Below are 20902 nucleotides of genomic sequence, written 5' to 3' on the forward strand. Positions count from 1 at the left end.
CTGAGTAACGGAGGATGTACACCCTTCGACTAGCGTTGTAATATATAGTTGGGAGCCTGTCACAGACGATGGCAAGCGGGAAGTTACCGTCACTGTGTTTTGGTTTGCAAAATACAGATGCATTATCAACGCACTACCGGAAGCAGCCAGGTCTGTTTCTCGGCGTTCCAGTTTGATAAGAACGGCTATGGTCGAGAGATTTTTGGTGGTGACGAACGAAATGACTTTTCTTGATACTGAGGTAGTATACCATGAAGACGAAGCAGAAGGTGATTCAGTGGAAGATATCCCGACTAGTGAATCCCTAAATTGTCATAACACTTCAGAAATCTCCACTTCTCTGGGAATATGTGCTTCATCCGTTCCCGATGAGCATCACGAACCGGTTACTAAACGACTTAACTACAGCTCTATACCCCTTGAAGTAGAAGTTAAGGCGGTAGCGCTAGCCAGGAATCATCCAAATTTGAACTTACAAACACTGCAAAAGAATGGAGCAACAACAGCCCTGGAACGGAAGAAGGACTTGAAATTGTGGGAAAGTGATATCGTTAAAGGAGGGACAAGATAGGACAAATACCAGGCGATAAATATGTGGACTTACGACCGATTTGTCGAATCTTGTTGACGTAACGAGAATGTAACAGCGACAATACTTCAGGAGTGGGCTGCAGGTGCAGCGCTTCAATATACGGCCAACAAGGATTCTACGTCTGCTGCATCATTATCTTGGGCAAAAAATTTCAGATCGGGGTATAAAATTCGTCAACGGCGAGTCACTAAATACGTCTCTCATAAGGAGGTACAAAATATAGAAGATATACAGAAAGTGGGAGCTCTTTTCAACAGGCAAACGGCGTCACTTATGACCGGTTTTAATAGTGATTACGTGATCAACACCGGTAATACAGGATGCGAGTATTGGGTGAACATTCGACGCACGTTATCGCATAAGGGAGAAAAACGAATCCTTGTCGCAGTTGGCAGTAAAAACCTACTAACACATTCGTACACGGCGCAACATGCCACTACAGCCTCTGGAAAACTGTTACGTAAGGTTTTCCTATGTTTACAAGAAACGAATGTTACATTTGGTCCTCAGGTTATAGAAGAGGTCAACCGTTTAACCGACTCGTTGAAAAATGTTTACATTACCTTCTCCAAACTGACGAATGCGATTTACAGAACATTTCTTGAGAATGTTTTAAAACCATACGTTCCCTATACCAAGTTTTTTCTAGTAGTGGATTCCTGGAGTGGACAAAGTAATGCTATATTATATGACACAATGATTATAAATGGCGAGGGTCAGCCGACGTGCACGGTAAAAGTAATACCGCCCAACTGTACACCTGTGTACCAGCCGTGTGATGTTGATTTCTATCGCCAGGTTAAAAACTTTATTTCCAGGCTTCAGGATTGCAGTGTGCTTCTGGAAACCCAGCGGGAATTGGACAACCGCACGGATACAATAACTATTTACAACATAATTCATATCCAACTTTCAGCATCGATTTTTCACGCAATGATATCGTATGCGTGGTACGCATCAAAATTAATTCCCGAAAAAGACATTTTTAAATGTAAACCAAGTTTGTTTTCCGCCTACTCTTGGGAAGGAACAGTGTAGCTTTCGAAAGATTGCATTCATTAGATGTTCTTGGTGCCGTGAGTATATTTGTTTCAAATTTTTATGTGACAAGTACCACCCATCTAGTTGTTCGACGAAAAATGAGGACACGTAACAGTGACTGGAAGAGCCATTCTAAAGTGACCTGGAGTAACATTTTAGATGTTTACTACCCCAAGAAGTTTCAGAAATTTATTTACCTACCTTATTTTTATCGTTCCTTATAGATTTACTTACCTTATTAACCCTCCTATTCCTATCAATTGAGATATGGAAAAGTACAAAGGAAAATAATAACATCCACTGGGTTTCCTCGCGATTCGAACCCGGGTTCTCAGATTCCCAGCCAATTACCTTGGCTGTTGCGCTTTCAGTGCTGTCGGCAAAAACCGTTTAAAAAGTTGGAACAGAAGCGACAGTTGTAAAACTTTCTTTCCTCTATTTCTGGAATAGTATGCGTTTTCGGATACCATAGCTGATGATGAAAAATGCTCTGTTTACAGTTATCTATCGATCCCGCCAATTTTGAGTCGATTGCTCTTCATAACTTTTAGGGGTGATTTTTTCAATAACGCGGCGGTGTTGACCTAAAATATCTTAGATTCCTCCGTTTTAAGTTGTACACAAGCGACCTGCCAAATTTGAGCCGAATCGGTTGGCCATGTCTGAGGCCTTCCATTTGTAAGGAGTTACACGTCCAGCTCAAGGAACAAACGCGCCGTCTCAGTGCGATGTCAAACATTATTTGTGAATATTTGAATGTTGTTGAAAGAGAAGAAGGAACAATTACTTATTCATTCTTTCTCTTACTTTTGTAAGGTCCAGACGGTTGTCTTGTTAAATTTTGTGAGATTTGTAGACTGTATATATGGAAAAATGAATGTGATAGTTTCTGACGGACCAGAAGGTTCCGAGCTTGCGAAAAATGTTTTGTTGTTGTTGTTGTTGTGGTCTTCAGTCCTGAGATTGGTTTGCTGCAGCTCTCCACGCTACTCTGTCCTGTGCAAGCTTCTTCATCTCCCAGATCCTACTGAAACCTACGTCCTTCTGAATCTGCTTAGTGTATTCACATCTTGGTCTCCCTCTACGATTTTTACCATCCACGCTGCCCTCAAATGCTAAATTTGTGATCCGTTGATGCCTCAAAACATGTCCTACCAACGGATCCCTTCTTCTAGTTAAGTTGTGCTACAAATTGCTCTTTTCCCCAATTCTATTCAATACCTCCTCATTAGGTACGTAATCTATCCACCTTATTTTTAGCATTCTTCTGTAGCACCACATTTCGAAAGATTCTATTCTATTCTTGTCCAAACTATTTATCATACATGTTTCACTTCCATACATGACTACACTCCATACTTTCAGAAACGATTTCCTGATACATAAATCTATACTCAATGTTAACAAATTTCTCTTCTTCAGAAATGGTTACCTTGCCATTGCCAGTCTACATTTTATATCCGCTCTACTTCGAACATCATCTGTTATTTTACTTCCTAAATAGCAAAACTCCTTTACTACTTTAAGCGTCTCATTTCCTAATCTAATTCCCTCAGCATCACCCGATTTAATTTGACTACATTCCATTATCCTCGTTTTGCTTTTGTTGATGTTCGTCTTATATCCTCCTTTCAAGACACTGTCCATTCCGTTCAACTGCTCTTCCAGGTCCTTTGCTGTCTCTGACAGAATTACAATGTCATCGGCGAACCTCAAAGTTTTTACTTCTTCTCCATGAATTTTAATACCTACTCCGAATTTTTCTTTTGTTTCCTTTACTGCTTGCTCAATATACAGATTAAATAACATCGGGGAGAGGCTACAACCCTGTCTCACTCCTTTCCCAACCACTGCTTCCCTTTCATGCCCCTCGACTCTTATGACTGCCATCTAGTTTCTGTACAAATTGTAAATAGCCTCTCGCTCTCTGTATTTTATCCCTGCCACCTTCAGAATTTGAAAGAGAGTATTCCAGTCAACATTGTCAAAAGCTTTCTCCAAGTCTACAAATGCTAGAAACGTAGGTTTGCCTTTTCTTAATCTTTCTTCTAAGATAAGTCATAAGGTCAGTACTGCCTCACGTGTTCCAACATTTCTACGGAATCCAAACTGATCCTCCCTGAAGTCCGCATTTACCAGTTTTTCCATTCGTCTGTTAAGAATGCGCGTTAGTATTTTGCAGCTGTGACTTATTAAACTGATAGTTAGGTAATTTTCACATCTGTCAGCACCTGCTTTCTTTGGGATTGGAATTATTGTATTCTTTATTTAGTCTGAGGGTATTACGCCTGTCTCATATATCTTGCTCACCAGCTGGTAGAGTTTTGTCATGACTGGCTCTACCAAGGCTGTCAGTAGTTCTAATGGAATGTTGTCTACTCCTGGGGCCTTGTTTCGACTCAGGTCTTTCAGTGCTCTGTCAAATTCTTCAAGCAGTATCTTATCTCCCATTTCATCTTCATCTACATCCTCTTCCATTTCCATAATATTGTCCTCAAGTACATCGCCGTTGTATAGACCCTCTATATACTCCTTCCATCTTTCTGCCTTTCCTTCTTTGCTTAAAACTGGGTTTCCATCTGAGCTCTTGATCTTCATACAAGTGGTTCTCTTTTTTCCAAAGGTCTCTTTAATTTTCCTGTAGGCAATATCTATCTTACCCCTAGTGAGATAAGCCTCTACATCCTTACATTTGCCCTCTAGCCATCCCTGCTTAGCCATTTTCACTTCCTGTCAATCTCATTTTTGAGACCTTTTGTATTCCTTTTTGCCTCCGTCATTTACTGCATTTTTATCAATTAAATTCAATATTTCTTCTGTTACCCAAGGATTTCTAGCAGCTCTCGTCATTTTACTTACTTTATCCTCTGCTGCCTTCAATACTACATCCCTCAGAGCTACCCATTCTTCTTTTGCTGTGTTTCTTTCCCCCATTCCTGCCAATTGTTCCCTTATGCTCTCCTTCAAACTCGGTACAACCTATGGTTCTTTCAGCTTATCCAGATCCCATGTCCTTAAATTCCCACCTTTTTGCAGTTTCTTCAGTTTTAATCTACAGGTCATAACCAATAGATTATGGCCAGTGTCCACATCTGCCCCTGGAAATCTACTACAATTAAAAACTTGATTCCTTAATCTCTGTCTTACCATTAAATAATCTATCTGATACCTTTTAGTATCTCCAGGATTCTTCCATGTATACAACCTTCTTTTATGATTCTTCAACCAAGTGTTAGCTATGATTAAGTTATGCTCTGTGCAAAATTCTACCAGACAGCTTCCTCTTTCATTTCTTAGCCCCAATCCATATTCACCCACTATGTTTCCTTCTCTCCCTTTTCCTACTGACGAATTCCAGTCACCAATGACTATTACATTTTCGTCTCCCTTCACTACCTGAATAATTTCTTTTATCTCATCATACATTTCATCAATTTCTTCATCATCTGCAAAGCTAGTTGGCATATAAATTATACTACTCTAGTAGGCATGGGCTTTGTGTCTATCTTGGCCACAATAATGCGTTCACTATGCTGGTTGTAGTAGCTTACCCGCACTCCTATTTTTTTATTCATTATTAAACCTACTCCTGCATTACCGCTATTTGATTTTGTATTTATAGCCCTATATTCACCTGACCAAAAATCTTGTTCCTCCTGCACAGAACTTCACTAATTCCCACTATATCTAACTTTAACCTATCCATTTCCCTTTTTAAATTTTCTAACCTACCTGCCCGATTGAGGGATCTAACATTACATGCTCCGATCCGTTTTCTTTCTCCTAATAATGACGTCCTCCTGAGTAGTCCCTGCCTGGAGATACAAATGGCGGACTATTTTACCTCCAGAATATTTTACCCAAGAGGACGCCATTATCATTTAATCATACAGTAAAGCTGCATGTCCTCAGGAGAAATTACGGCTGTAATTTCCCCTTGCATTCAGCCTTTCCCAGTACCAGCACAACAAGGCCGTTTTGGTTAATGTTGCAAGGCCAGATCAGTCAATCATCCAGACTGTTGCCCCTGCAACTACTGAAAAAGCTGCTGCCCCTCTTCAGGAACCACATGTTTGTCTGGCCTCTCAACAGATACCCCTCGTTGTGGTTACACCTACGGTACGGCCATCTGTATCGCTGAGGCACGCAAGCCTCCCCATCAACGGCAAGGCCCATGGTTCATGAGGGGAAAAATGTTTTAGTTGTATGAAAAGTGTTATGTGTGATAAAAATACAGTGAGATTGAGTTCAAAATATTCTCGAGTGTACGGAGTTATTTTAAAAGTATAAAACGTTTCCTCCAAAGTAGCATCTTATCTTGGGAGAAGAAGTTGTGCAGGACATCACAGCTGGCTATCCTGAAAAGAAGATCGGAGAAGCAACTCCAAGTAAGTTCGATAGCCAAGAGGGAGTGTGAGTCTTGCACACCAGTACCACACTGACACCCTTAATCACCGGAAACTGCCAGAGCATGGCATAAACAGTTGCCTCACTATCTTTCCCCAAATCCCTCAACATGCATTCTAACCTTACATCTGCAGAAATAGCTGCAGTCCACCACATAAGAACTGATCCTGACCTTCTAATCCTACCTGTGGACAAAGGCTCCACCACTGTTGTTTTTAACTGCAAGGATTACCTGGCAGTACGACTCTTCTGGCTGTCAGATACTTCTATCTACAAACCTTGCCACAGCGACCCCATTCCAGTAATCCAGCAAGATCTCCATTCACTACTCAAATCCTTATGCCCACCTCAGACCCTCTCCCTGGAGTCCATGCCTCGGCTCACCTCTCTCACTCCACTAATAAATCCTACCTTCTACATGATTCCTAAAGTCCATAAACCTAGTCACCCAAGACGCCCCATTGTGGCCAGTTACTGAGAGAATTGCTGCTCTCATAGACCAACCCCTACAATCTATTACCCCTAACATACCTTCCTATTTAAAAGATACCAACCATTTCCTCCAGACAGCCAGAGTGGCCGAGTGGTTCTAAGCACTACAGTCTGAAACCGCGCGACCGCTATAGTTGAAGGTCCGAATCTTGCCTCGGGCATGGATATGTGTGATGTCATTAGGTTAGTTAGGTTTAAGTAGTTCTAAATTCTGGGGGACTTATGACCTCAGAAGTTAAGTCCCGTAGTGCTCAGAGGCATTTGAACAATTTCCTTCACTGACTCTCCACAGTTCCTGACTCTTTACCACAAAGTGCCATGCTTGTCACTATTGGTGCCACCTCCCTGTACATTAATGTTCCTAATGCCCATAGCCTTCCTGTTATTGAACACTCCCTTTCCCAAAGATTGACAGATTCAAAACCAACAATCTAGTCACCATGACAAGTTTATCCTCACACACAATTTCTTCTGCTTTGGAGGCATTACCCACAAACAAATTCAGGGTATGGCTATGGGCACCCACCAACACCAGCTTTTCTGAATTGTGCAGGTGAGAACTTTCCCTGCAATACATCCGATATTTCTATAACCCTCCTGGTCTCAACCTTCATTAGTCACTGTTCTCATCCATCCCACACCTTCCCTGCACCCGTTCCAGCACTATGCAGCCATTATTCCACCACCACACCCAGTCTTTTTATTTCCCTCCATTTCTGCTACTTCTGCTCCCCTCCCCACCTCTCCCCTGCCCGTGGTCTAACCTGCAGCACTTTACTCTACATCACTACCCACCCTCCCTCCCTGCCCCAGTATCCTCCATACCCCCACCCAGTTGCCACTCCCATCATGCAATGTTGCTATGTGTAAGTGTGTGTGTGTCTGTGTGTGTGTGTGTGTGTGTGAATTGTGAGAGTCGTTGTTGTGTGTATCAGCGACACAGCATCTCTGCTAGATAGTGAGTAGCAGCTTTCTTTCTCGTAATATTGTTACATTCTATCCTGGATTTTCCATTATTTGAATATGTATTATACTAATTCATGAACGAGATAGATGAGCACTTAAAATAAAGGGCCAAAGGGCCAAAATGAAGTCCCTTGGCCTCTTTCAAAACAGAAAGAGCATATATTATTCAAAAAATTTCATGTAGAATGCCCAAGTACAAGAAGACCCTAATATAAGTAAATCTATATTTTTATTTGAATGCTCCTGACAAAGTACCTGATCTGACTATTGTTGTAAGCATACCTGTACTCATTCCATCTATGCTGGGATCAAATGGTTAATTTTCCATACTTGTGTGTGAAGTGTAAATATTCCATTGTACAATTTCCCTGTATAAAACTGATATGCTCAATACTATGTGGAAAATGATTCAAAATCAGTAGCCAATAATCAATTAAATAAAAAAAGTCCATTTGCAGTGTATATGTACAAATTGAGAAAGCTCATTTTCTTAGTAAAGCCACAAAGACAAGTTTTATGAAATTACACAAGTTTTTTGTACTCAAGTTGATAAGACACACTAATTACATACAGCACCAGCGTTTTTTCATCATAATGGTGCCACTAGGCATTGGGGCTATGGTGTTCTTTGAGAAGGTACTCCACTATTTTCCATTTTTAGATCACCTACAATGCTCAAATATTTCAATATGTGTAAAACCCTAAAAACTATTAACAATACCCTCTAACACAACCAAAGGCCAGATAGAAGGTCAACTGTTACAGGAACTACAAGAAATGGAAAGAACAGAATCCCATTAGTTGTCAACTGCTGGACACTGGGGGTTCTAGATAGTTATTTCCATAGCGGTACAAAAATATTTTCCTCACTCCAGTAACTATTCTCGCCGGAAATGTCACTGGGTTACCTGTAGTGGTAGCGTGTTAAGTGTCAGAGAATGAAACTTAGAGAGAATAATAACAGCTAGAGAAAAATAACAACCTCTGACAGTTATTTCCATTGTCGCTCCAATTGCTTTATTTGTACTAACTGCCCAAACTAATGACCCAAGGGAACTCTAGTACATGTACAATACCTTTAAGTTTGCTCCTATCAGCAACCACTCTGACATTAACTTTATTTAATTTTTGTGCTGAAAGTAGTGAGAGCGCACAAAATAACACATAGTTGTATCAATAGATGGCGCATAGTCTCTGTTATTTCCATGACATGTAGAACCTCTTCCAGATGATATATCCCTCTCTATCATAGCCAGATCTCAGATTAGTTGACGTGAAAGCATAGTATGATCTTCTGTAAACAGGTGGCGGCAAACACTGTTATTTAAGTAACTGCTAGTATCAGATGAGCCCTTATCACAGTAACTGCTACTCCTCAATAATCAGTTACTTCTATCAGTTATGTTATTTTCTTGTCACCTCTAATGTACACCATTACGCCAGGAGATACTGATTTACTGAATACTGGGGAAAACATCTGCAGTAAAATTCATTTTTACAGCCTTATATACACTCCTGGAAATGGAAAAAAGAACACATTGACACTGATGTGTCAGGCCAACCATACTTGCTCCGGACACGCCCCAACATCGTGCATCGTACCTCCAGTGGTGTCGCGACAGGCGTGAATGGAGGGACGAATGGAGACGTGTCATCTTCAGCGATGAGAGTCGCTTCTGCCTTGGTGCCAATGATGGTCGTATGCGTGTTTGGCGCCGTGCAGGTGAGCGCCACAATCAGGACTGCATACGACCGAGGCACACAGGGCCAACACCCGGCATCATGGTGTGGGGAGCGATCTCTTACACTGGCTGTACACCTCTGGTGATCGTCGAGGGGACACTGAATAGTGCACGGTACATCCAAACCGTCATCGAACCCATCATTCTACCATTCCTAGGGAACTTGCTGTTCCAACAGGAGAATGCACGTCCGCATGTATCCCGTGCCACCCAACATGCTCTAGAAGGTGTAAGTCAACTATCCTGGCCAGCAAGATCTCCGGATCTGTCCCCCATTGAGCATGTTTGGCACTGGATGAAGCGTCATCTCACACGGTTGCACGTCCTGCACGAACGCTGGTTCAACTGAGGCGCCAGGTGGAAATGGCATGGCAAGCCGTTCCACAGGACTACATCCAGCATCTCTACGATTGTCTCCATGGAAGAATAGCAGCCTGCATTGATGTGAAAGGTGGATATACACTGTACTAGTGCCGACATTGTGCATGCTCTGTAGCCTGTGTCTATGTGCCTGTGGTTCTGTCAGTGTGACCATGTGATGTATCTGACCCCAGGAATGAGTCAATAAAGTTTCCCCTTCCTGGGACAATGAATTCATGGTATTCTTATTTCAATTTCCAGGAGTGTATATATCAAGATAGACGACAAACAATGTCATATAGTTATTAGCCATATCAAGCGAGAACAAATTCCCTCTCGGTCATGCCACTACACTTCATAACTGTATCAAGAAGAAGATTCCGTAACCTAAACGGCAGCAGATGTCCAGGGCTGTTAAAATGACAATTTTTGCTGGACCCAGGTTGTATAATCTGAGTTGACAAGTAGCATAAATAATAGTTGAAGGAGACCAAAAGAGTGTTACAATACAGTACAAACATGGACAAAGACAACAGTATGGAGATAGCTACACATTGTATAAAAGTCTCATTCACAGTGATTATAAATTTTATAAAAATCATTCATGCACTTGCAGCTTGTTTGATATTTCACTGTACACATATGGACCAAAAATTCACACAATTCAGAGCAATGATCAGTTAATGATTTCAGATTTCTAATATCAAGGCTATGTTTTTTACTTGTGGTGGCAGGCTGTTCTGTATCTTGGTTAAATGGTGCCATTGTTCATTGTTTGGACATGGAGTTTCCTATCTAATACAAAGTGTGTTTAAATGATGATAATGTAATAATAATCCTTTGAGTTATTTTCTCTTTGTCTTTTTTATGTGTTTTTTCTGTGTTTCTTCGCTCTGTTTGTATTTTGTCTTCATTGTTGTCCCGTGGTTGTAATTGTAAATTGTGTGAAGTAACGAGTTGAAATTATTTATCCTAAATAAGTGTTATTTTCTTATCAAGTGGTCATGGACCCAGGTGCCAGGTGTTACAGTACAACAAATAAAGGTGGAAAATATTAATCCAGTACCTAATTTAGAGTCATGGCTCAAGAAGAGGAGGAATACAAGGTACTGTTGTTTAATGGGTAGAACTTTAGCAACTGAAAATTTAGGACTGAAATACTTCTATGTGAGCTGGAAGTGAGTTTTGTCTGAAAGAGATACATGGACATGGCTGAGACAGCTGAATGGCAAAACCGATAAGAAGTGTAAGTCTCAAGTAATCCAAAGAATTTCACAAAGTTGCTTGGAGTAGGCCTACACCAAAAATAAGAAATACATTAATTCAAACATTTGAGCTGAAAGGTATGGCTTTTATTAAGAACGGCCTTTAAAGTTTACTGCAAATGACAATAACTCTTGAAATTAATTTTTTGGAGTTTCGTAAGTTAATGGGTAATTTGAAGGATCGGATGATAATATTGGAGGAACTGATATAGTATGCGGTTACTTACAAACAATTCCACCAGAATCATAAGTAGTTGTTACTGCTCTGAATACCTTCTCAAGTGAGGAATTGGAACCGGATTTCTTAAAGGGTAGATTACTAGACAAAGAAGCAAAACTTAATAATTCTAAAGGTAACAACTGGACAGTAAATGAATTGCCATCGTCGACAGCATCTGACAGAAAGGTAAAATGATGTATTCAGAGACAACCAAGTCTCAAGCTATGTATGATGCAGCCAAAGCTTTGTCTAAAAATAAGATTTTGGTTGATACTGTGGATGCTAGGAGTTGTCATTTTTTACTTTGTAATTCACTGTTGCTATATGAGTTCACATATTGTCATTTTGTTATATAGAGATAATGAGTGGAGGTTTGGACACTAGAAAATGGAGTGCCTAGTGGAGAAATCTAAACATTTCTGATGTATTCTTCTATTACAGTTCAATAGGAATGACAGCTACGGAGGCAGTCAGAAACATTCACGCCACATGTGGGAGGGGGATAATTCCATGAGACAGATCATGGCAAGAATGCGGTTTTCTCGTTTTAAGAAGGATCATTTTGACATAAGTGATTCAGCACATTCAGGAAGACAGTCGAAGTTTCATAAAGATTGTTTAAACACATTAACCCACAATAATCAATGTCAGCAAACTCGAGAACTGGCAAATGTTATTAACTGTGATCATTCTACCATTGTGCGACATTTGCATGCAATGGAGAAGTTTGAAAAAATTTACCACATGCTCTAAGCCGAAAACACATAAATCAGCAGGTGAATGTATGTGCTTTTCTCATTGTTCGTGATTAATTTGCTTGAAAGCAACGTTGACCATTCCTAACTTGTATCGTTATAGCCTTATAGGTGACAAGAAATGGTGTCTTTATCCTAAGATCATAAGGAAAAGAAAAGAATGGTTGCCCCCAAACAAAGCAGCAACTCCCCATATAAAAGCCTGCATGCATCCATAATATTATGCATCTAGTTGAACAGTGATGGTGTGGTGTAGTACAGATTGCTTCCCTGAGATGTAACCATCACTGATGATATTTATTGTCAGTAACTGAGACATCTTGTGGACGCAATTTGAGGACAACGACCAGGCAGACTGCGAAAAGTGATGCTACTCCACGATAACGCCCGCGCCCATTCTGCTAGACTGACCAAAACTTTATACTAGAGTTGGGTTGGGAGGTCATTCTGCACTCACCTTATTCAACTGATCTTGCACCCTCAGTTTTTCCTGCTCCCTATCGAACAAACTTCAAGCTAAGCTTTGCCGGATGCAAAAGGTTCTCCTACCATGGCTCGGCGAGTTCTTCACCTCAAAACCACTCGATGTCTACAGTCATGGAATCAAAAAGTTATCTCAGCATTGACAGACTGTTGTAAATAGTGAAGGAGAATAATTATGGATGAGTAGAGTGTGTATGTGTATCTGTTGTGTTTTTCAAACGTACAGAAAAACGCAACAAACTTATGTATCAACCCAATATATGTGTTACAGACGTGGGAAACAATGCCATTATTGGGGAAAAATACAATGTTAGATTGCCACAAACGCATAGAAGTATAGTTCTGCAAATTTAGCTAAATCTCTCCAAAAAATAAACAGAAATGAAAGTAACCTTTCTTTCTCAGCTGTTACTGGAAATTTTCCAGGTGGCAAAGTGGATTGGTTTCTAGATTTGAGGGTAACAGGATATTTAGTTAATTAATCTGTTCTTTGATGGATGTGAACAAACTGGTGAATCAAATAAGAATAAAGGTTGGAGAAATTTATGTTGAAAGCATAGTTTGTGGACTGGAATTTCAAATTAAAACTAAAAGGTGCTCTTCTAGTGTCAGGTTCACTAAATAATTAATTGTCAGTGCATAAACTATAAATGGCTGGAGGATGCTTGTTTTTAAAAATTCAGCGGGTTCAATTCAAAAGTGTGATAGCTATAGCTGCAGCTCACAGAAATGATTCAATTGTGTATATACACACACTAACAAGGGGAGTGCGAGGGTTGGGAAATGAAGTTAAGAGTGGGATGGCATGTGTTGGCAGCACTACCCCATAGAGTTACAACGCCCCAGCCATACGGCCAGATGGCTAGCCACTCACGAGAAAAACACTCCGAAACTTTCAGTCCTACAGTATATAATACCCATGTGTCTGCTCACTGAACTGTATGGCACAGTGGTCGATACAATATTGGTAACAATTCTTGCTTCGTATTTCCAAAGTATGTATTTGCTGAAAATCAGTAGATTTAAAAGTGACAACGGTCATGAGTATATTTGCAAAGTCAATTACGAAATGGAGTGGCAGAGCGACTAAATCATACTGTCACTGAAAAGGCTCATTGCACAATTTTTGGACGCGAAGTTTGAAAGCAATTTTAGTCAAAAGTTACTGGCAGATACTTTTATCATTAACCATAGTTATACTTCAGTTTTAGATGCAGAAATTCTAGAAATGCTATCGGATGGAAGAAAGCCAAATTTGAACAAATATGACTTTGGGTGTGTTGCATAGTGGCACATTCCAAGGAAAGTATTGAAAAGGAACTATCCCATTAAAATGTTTCGTGACTGGAAACTGTCTAATTAGCCACAGAATATGGTGTGCCAAGCAACACAAGGTTGTATTTGGGAGAGATGTAATTTTTGAAAAAGATATGTTTCTATTTGAAGGTGAAAGCAGTGATGATTGGATCTTGAAGAAGACCATTCAAGTGAACAATGTAATTCAGAACATTCTTCAGTTTCCTCAAAGTTAGTTCTGTTTTGAAGTCCTTGATTTTGTGCAAACTGTTGAAGGGAACTCAAGGCCCACGATGTCAGAAGAAGTGGAAGCGAGCAGAAACTTTGTGGAAAAGCAATAGAATAACAAGAAAATTTAGATTTTTCAAGGATTATGCAGTGTTTCCCTTGAATGCAAAAACATTCGTGGGAAAACTTACCTCAGAAGTCTGAAGACGTTCAGGTAAGGCATCATGAAGGAGATGTAGGAGAAGAATGGAAAAAAAAATTAAGGAAAAATTGGACTCTCAGTCATCTAATGGAACTTTGACTTATGGACCACTTACAGCAAATAAAAGTATCACTGACAGTAAGAGGATGTTCAAAGTAAAAATAGACATGTCTGGAAATATTGAAAGAGATATGACTATACTCCACTTGCTCAATTCACAACACTAAGAATGCTCCTTTGTGTGGTGAAGGAACATAATTCATTTATGGAACAAACAGATGTACAAAATTGATTCCTGCATTGAGACCTGGTGTAAAGATTAAGAAAAGGCTTGTATGCAAACTAAAAAAAAAAAAACTTTTGACAGTTTTATGAAGGAAATCATGTTTCGACAACCCAAAATTGGCAGATGTCTCTATGTTGAAAGCATTGATGATCATTATACTCAATTTGCTTCCATATGTAGATAATATTCCAGCTGGATGTAATAGTAAAAAAAAAAGTCACCTACATTAAGAACTAGTTAAAATGTCGAATGTGAGAACTCGGAGAACCAAAATAATTCCTCAGAATAAATATGCAGAGCAACAGTGGCAAAATGTTTCTTTGTCACTATGTTCATCTTGAATACTTATTGAAAAGATTCAACATGGAAGACTGTAAACACTGAGAACATTGATGGAAGTCAAATGCAGTGGAGATGCTTGTGGTCAAATGGATGAATTTAAACCAGATGGACAATTACTGTGTTTTTCAATGTATATAATGACAGCTATGACCAGACGAAGTGCATCACTTAACTATTTTAGTAGACAGCAAAATAAACCAACAGAATTAGAGTAGAAATTTTTGAAATGAATTCTTTGATATATTAAAGGAACACTTGATGTTGGCCTGTGATACAAAAACGAAATTTTAAATGCTATTACTGCTATGTTGATTCTGACTGTGTTATGTTGTAGAGCTTCTGTCTTCTTCACTTTCTTATAGTTTTTTGTTTGAAAATACTGTTTCTTGTGACAAGGAGACAGATGAGTTTCACTATGAAATAGAAGCAGAATATCCAGCTTCGTCGACAGCTATGACAGACACCCCATGGCTTAAGCATCTTCTTGAAGAATCTGTCAATTACGGAAGTGGGAACATAGATGACTGAAGCATGTGGATGTGAAATCCTTTCTATACAAGAGCTATACAACAAAGGCCATCTGAATGTTCAATACATTAGCTCCGAGGAACAAATGGCCCATATTTTACCAAAAGTAGCTAAGAGTGCACGTTTCAATAGACTGTGTTAAAAGCTGGGGATAGTGAATTTTATGGGCAATTTAGGAAATTATTAAATTGATTGGGGGGGGGGGGTGTTGAAGTAATGACAATTTAATAATTATACTTTTCTAACTTCCAGCATTCTGGAAGGCATTGTAATGTCTAAGGAATTTCGGAGTAAATTCTAGAGACCCTCGTATTTCCACTGTCTTGAACACGCTTTATTTTAGAGATGAGTAGATCTGTGTCTACTACACCACAGTTATGTGTGTGCAGGACGGACGTGTATGGGACGGATGATCGGCGTGGGCAGGTAGTCGGAATAAACGCGCCGTACTCCATGCGACATGAAACATTACTGTGTGAACATTTGAATGTTGTTGAAAGAAGAGAAGGGACAATTACGAATGTAAGAGAAAGAATCAATAAGTAAGGTCTAGACAGTTGTCTTGTTAAACTTTTTGAGATTTGTAGACTGTATTTATGGAAAAATTAATGTGATAGTTTTCATACAACTAAAACATTTTTTGTAAGCTTGGAACCTTCCGGTCTGTCAGAAACTGTTGTGTGTGATGAAAATACAGTGAGATTGAGTTTTAAAATAACTCTGTACACTCGAGAATATTTTAAAGTATAAAAAATTTCCTCCATGTAGCATCCTATATTCAGAGAAGAAGTCGTGCAGGACATCACAGCTGGCTATCCTGAAAAGATGATCGGCGAAACAACTCCAAGTAAGTTTGATAGCCAAGAGGGAGTGTGAGTCTTGCACACCAGTACCACACTGACACCCTTAATCACCGGAAACCACCAGAGCATGTCAGAAAAAACACTATGGTTTACCAAATTATGCAATAAATTGCAGAGAACTGTCAAAGTAGAAATATTAATTGGTTTTACTTCATTACTATGCACCAATTAATGCAGAGTAATGTCGGAGGCAGCCACTGCCAGGTACGTTGGAAATGTGAGATGGTCTATGGACAGCTGATTCCAAGTGAGAAAGGACAACCATATCAGACAAAGCCCTGAATTCAAATTTGTGTCCTAAGCTAACCACAACCCCATGATGTGAAATGCATCAGAGAGAATAGCAATCAACAATCTGTGCAGATTTAAAAATCGCACTTGCTTTGTTTATGGTGGTTAAAGCTAACCTCTATGAAGCAACTCGAGACGGACACACACACATTAACAATTATTTCCACATTATAGGTGACACAGGCAGATTCCAGGAGAAAAAAAAATGACAGAAAGAAAAATAAGGGTAAATAAAACAAACAATAATATCAAAAATTACATGTAAACGAATTAATTGAATAAAAATAATAATCAAATTTTTTGATCGGATTTATAAATTGTAAAAAAGTTTCATTTGTCGTTTTTTGATCCAACAACCTTCTACATCATGTTTATATGATAACCATTGCGCTAGGCCCCAACACAGGTATGTAGCTGGTGCATTAGTTTGCATACTTTTTCTATAGGTTTAATAAACATAACAGAGACTTCAGCGTACAATAATATATCATCCTTCAGTGCTTACAATGGACAGCAAACATTGGGGAAATTTTCTATCCTGCGAAATGTAAATGGCATGGTTTTCTGGGGAAGAATTCATTGAGTCATGTTCAGAACACTTTTTTAATCTGAAAGGGAAGTTCCATGAAAGTTATTTGATAGAGAGTGGAAAAGGCTCAAATCTGAGGCACAAGATCAGGTGAATAAGGTGGGTGTGACATGACTTCCCAACCCAACTTTTGCTAGACTGACAAAAAAATACTGTACGGAATGCAGGCAGGCTCTTTCATGGATCAGTATTGCTTCACTTGGACTTCCTGGTTGCTGTTCTTAGACTGTATAAGCAAGACATCTTTTCTGTTGACAGAAAATGTCAGCAATGACCGTTACATCTTGCGGAAGCAATTCATAATACCATTAGCGGAAAATTTCAGCACAGAATCTAGGTGCGCGTGGGTTTGAATCAGGTCATGTGTTGGGAGCAGCGGTGGCCTGAGGGCCACGGGTGACCAGTACATCCACCTTCATCCCTTGGTCAGGCAGAGCAGGCCTAATGGGGCGGAGTAAGTCGCAAGGCGCTACTCATCGCTGGGTGGTGACCGGGAGAGCGGCGGCCAAGTTCCGTTGGCAGGCAGCCTTGATAACAACAGCAGTGGCATCGGCATACCAGGAGTCTGCTGAGCCGGCTGGACTTGCAGGACATCAGGCGGGCAGCACGCTGACACTACGCTTCACCATCAAATACTGTAAATTAGCTGAATAAAGCAATGTTACTGAATACTGCTGTATCACTCTGCACTGCCTCTCAAAATTCTTGAACTTGCTCGGCCTCCTGACGAAATACGGTGTGGTGGGTCCCAGCTTCTGGTCTGCCATGTGGAGTCCCGGGTTTGACCCCTAACCCCACCACAATTGTAATGTTCAGTATTTCATGAGCCGCTTGATGATGAGCAAATAGAGATAGATATGGCCACCAACTGATTTTTGCGATTTTCACTTCGGACATGCGGTACTCATACACCTCATTTTGTAACCTTTCTGTTGCATGCAAAATTTGCACAGTGGTGGAATTATCATGATCATCAATGACCCAGATCTTGAATACACTGGCATGCATCACTGTGGATTAATCTTTCCATGATCTTCAGGAAGGCCTTCGCATTTTTATGAACTTAGTGGGTCAGTAATGTGAAAATGGTCCTCCTTTAAATGAGAAAACCATATTCTTGCTGTGCTCTGATGAATAGCATTATCCCCACATATGGTGCAGATGTTTCTGGCTGCCTTCACTGCTGTCACCCCTCTACTGAACTCAAGAAGAAAATGTTCAGATTATTCCATTTGGCACTCCACTTTCTAGCGTCCACAGCTCCACTCACTATCTCCAAATGGAAAAATGTAAACTGAGATAGCAACAGTGAACCACAAATTAAAATGGCAATTGATAAAGAAACCCGTAGCAACATGCGAAACGAAAATGCTATTAACTTGTGTGTGAACCTTATACGTGTCAAAGTGTATGAAAAAGCTGATAGTTATACATATGTTACATAATTGGGCATAAGGTGTTTGACACACAATAAATAAAGGTTTTGAGTTTGATAATTTAATGTTTTTTTCAATTGGGATTAACAAAAAGATAGATGTGTTCTCAGTGGAAAGTGAAAAGCTGCTGTATCACATATATACCTAGTATATGACAAAGTAGTTGAGAGGAAAAGTAACAAATTAAAGGAAACTTCTGTATTCTCGGTACTACTTCATGATTTCAAAATGAGTGGTGCACAACTCTATTGATAAGAACAAACTGGATAACAACATTTCCGTGTGTAACAGCAAATGAGGTCTTAATGAACAGTCTGTAGTTAATCTTAAGTTTGTATCAGAGAAAGCACATTATTATATGTTAATATAACATAGAGGGAAGGTATGACTCTGTGAAAGGCACAGTAAGAGTGACAGAATGGAAAGTAGTAGGAAACCCATGTATCAAGTAAAACTTAAATATGCTATGTAGACACTTTTGACACAGAAAGAGATATAGTTTCAATTTTTAAGTTCAGTGAACCCCATTTTATGTATGGAAGTGAGGGGGACATAGACGGACCCATAGGAGGGATGGTGTTACCTGGGGTCAGGTGGATACATAGAGGAAATTACCTATACTATTTTTGTATGGAGGTATAAAAGAAGGGACAATATCATCTCAAAAATAATATATGTACACAGTGTCTGTCCAAAAATTGAGTTGTAAATGTTGGTGCTACAAATATCTTAAGCTGCAATGTGATGTTGTGTCACAATAATGACATAGTCTCCAAAATAGTCAAAAGTAAAGAGACTTAGCTGGAAAATGACAAGTCAACCTGTACAGAGACACCATTTAATATCTGTCACAAATCAGAGTTGAAGTAACGTAGTGCAGTACAGAGCCCAGCATCAGCATGTGACTCCCTATGGTAAAGAACAGTTAAACTACTTCCACCAAAACATGGTTATAAACTATGTCCTTACGAATTAATTACATACTATTACACTTAACTGGAAATGTTATAAGTGTGATCAATCTTAACAAGAGCTTGAAATGCATGTATTATCTCTCACGCCGAGGAACGACATTCGTAATTGTTAAAAACATATTTTAAGTAATCAGTAAGTGTGGGTCAACCAACCGTGTGTGCCCTTTGTCGTGTATGTATAGATTTGTGAAAAGTGGAGTTAACTCATTAAGATCAGCAAGGCACAGCAGTGTTTGTGCTTCCACCCTGCTGTGGAGGTCCACCTGTGGGTTGAAGTCATGGCTTGGCAGTGTCTTTGAACTCGAGGAGAAAATGGACACTGGCGACAATGATCCAGAAACTTTTCTGTCACAGCAAGATTGAATGAGAGCTCCTGTTATGAGCCTGGCCACACCTACATACATATTCCACCAGCAGCTGTAGTGTGCATGTACCCTGTACCACTACTAGTCATTCCCTTTCCTCTTCCACTCGCATAAAGAGTGAGGTAGAAATGAATATCTATATGCGTCTGTGTAAGCCCCAGTATCTTATAGCTTATCTTTATAATTCATATGCAAAATGTATGCTGCTGGCAGTAGAATCATTCTGCATTCGGCTTTAGATGCCAGTTCTCTAAATTTCTCTATACAGTGTTCCTTAAAGAGAATATTGCTTTCTCTCCAGGGATTCCCATACAAGTTCCCAAAGCATCTATGTACAACTTACATGTCATTTGAAAATACCGTTAACACATCCTTCTCTCTCTCTCTCTCTCTCTCTCTCTCTCTCTCTCTCTGTCTGTCTGTCTCTCTCTCTCTCTCTCTCTCTCTCTCTCTCTCTCTCTCTCTCTCTCACACACACACACACACACACACACACACACACACACACACACACAACCTCAATCATCTGCTAACAGAAATAAAATTACATGGCCAGAAGTATTGGAACTGCACAGCAGGTCCACTGCATCAAGAAAGTACAAAGTGCAGCAGCAAATTTAAAGATCTATTCACAGCAAATGAGAGACAAGAGTGTTACTATGGAACGGTGGGTTTCCTATGGATTTCCGTGAATACTACTACAGGTTGTTGAATGGAGATGTGGAACGTGCGCTGCCTAAACCAGACATAAGTACAGAGAGATGACAAACCAAAGATTCTGTGTGAGAGCTCCCACAGTTGTTTCTATAGGTATTTTGAAGCAATAAATTTCAACGGGCACCAGTATATTTGATTTACCTGTTGCACCAATCTGAAAAATCCAATAAATATTTCTCACTGTGGAACAATGAATGGTAAATGGTTATCAATCTCATACCCTAATATTTGTGTTTTGGAACAGATGAGACAGTATGCCATGCACTTGTGACCACCCACTTTCTGGGAGAGCATGGTGAAAGCATCATTAAGAATGGGACTTTAAACCCTAGTATACCTTTCTGTTTACATCATTAGGCCTTCACAGTTTTCCTGTCGATGGCATGGAATAAACTGCAAGTTCCTCTTTTTCAGTTTGCGAAAGCCACAAGATTTTACATACCACTTAAAATTTAGAAAATG

This window comes from Schistocerca gregaria, chromosome 10 (genome assembly GCF_023897955.1).
Source record: "Schistocerca gregaria isolate iqSchGreg1 chromosome 10, iqSchGreg1.2, whole genome shotgun sequence".
Lineage (NCBI taxonomy): Eukaryota > Metazoa > Arthropoda > Insecta > Orthoptera > Acrididae > Schistocerca > Schistocerca gregaria.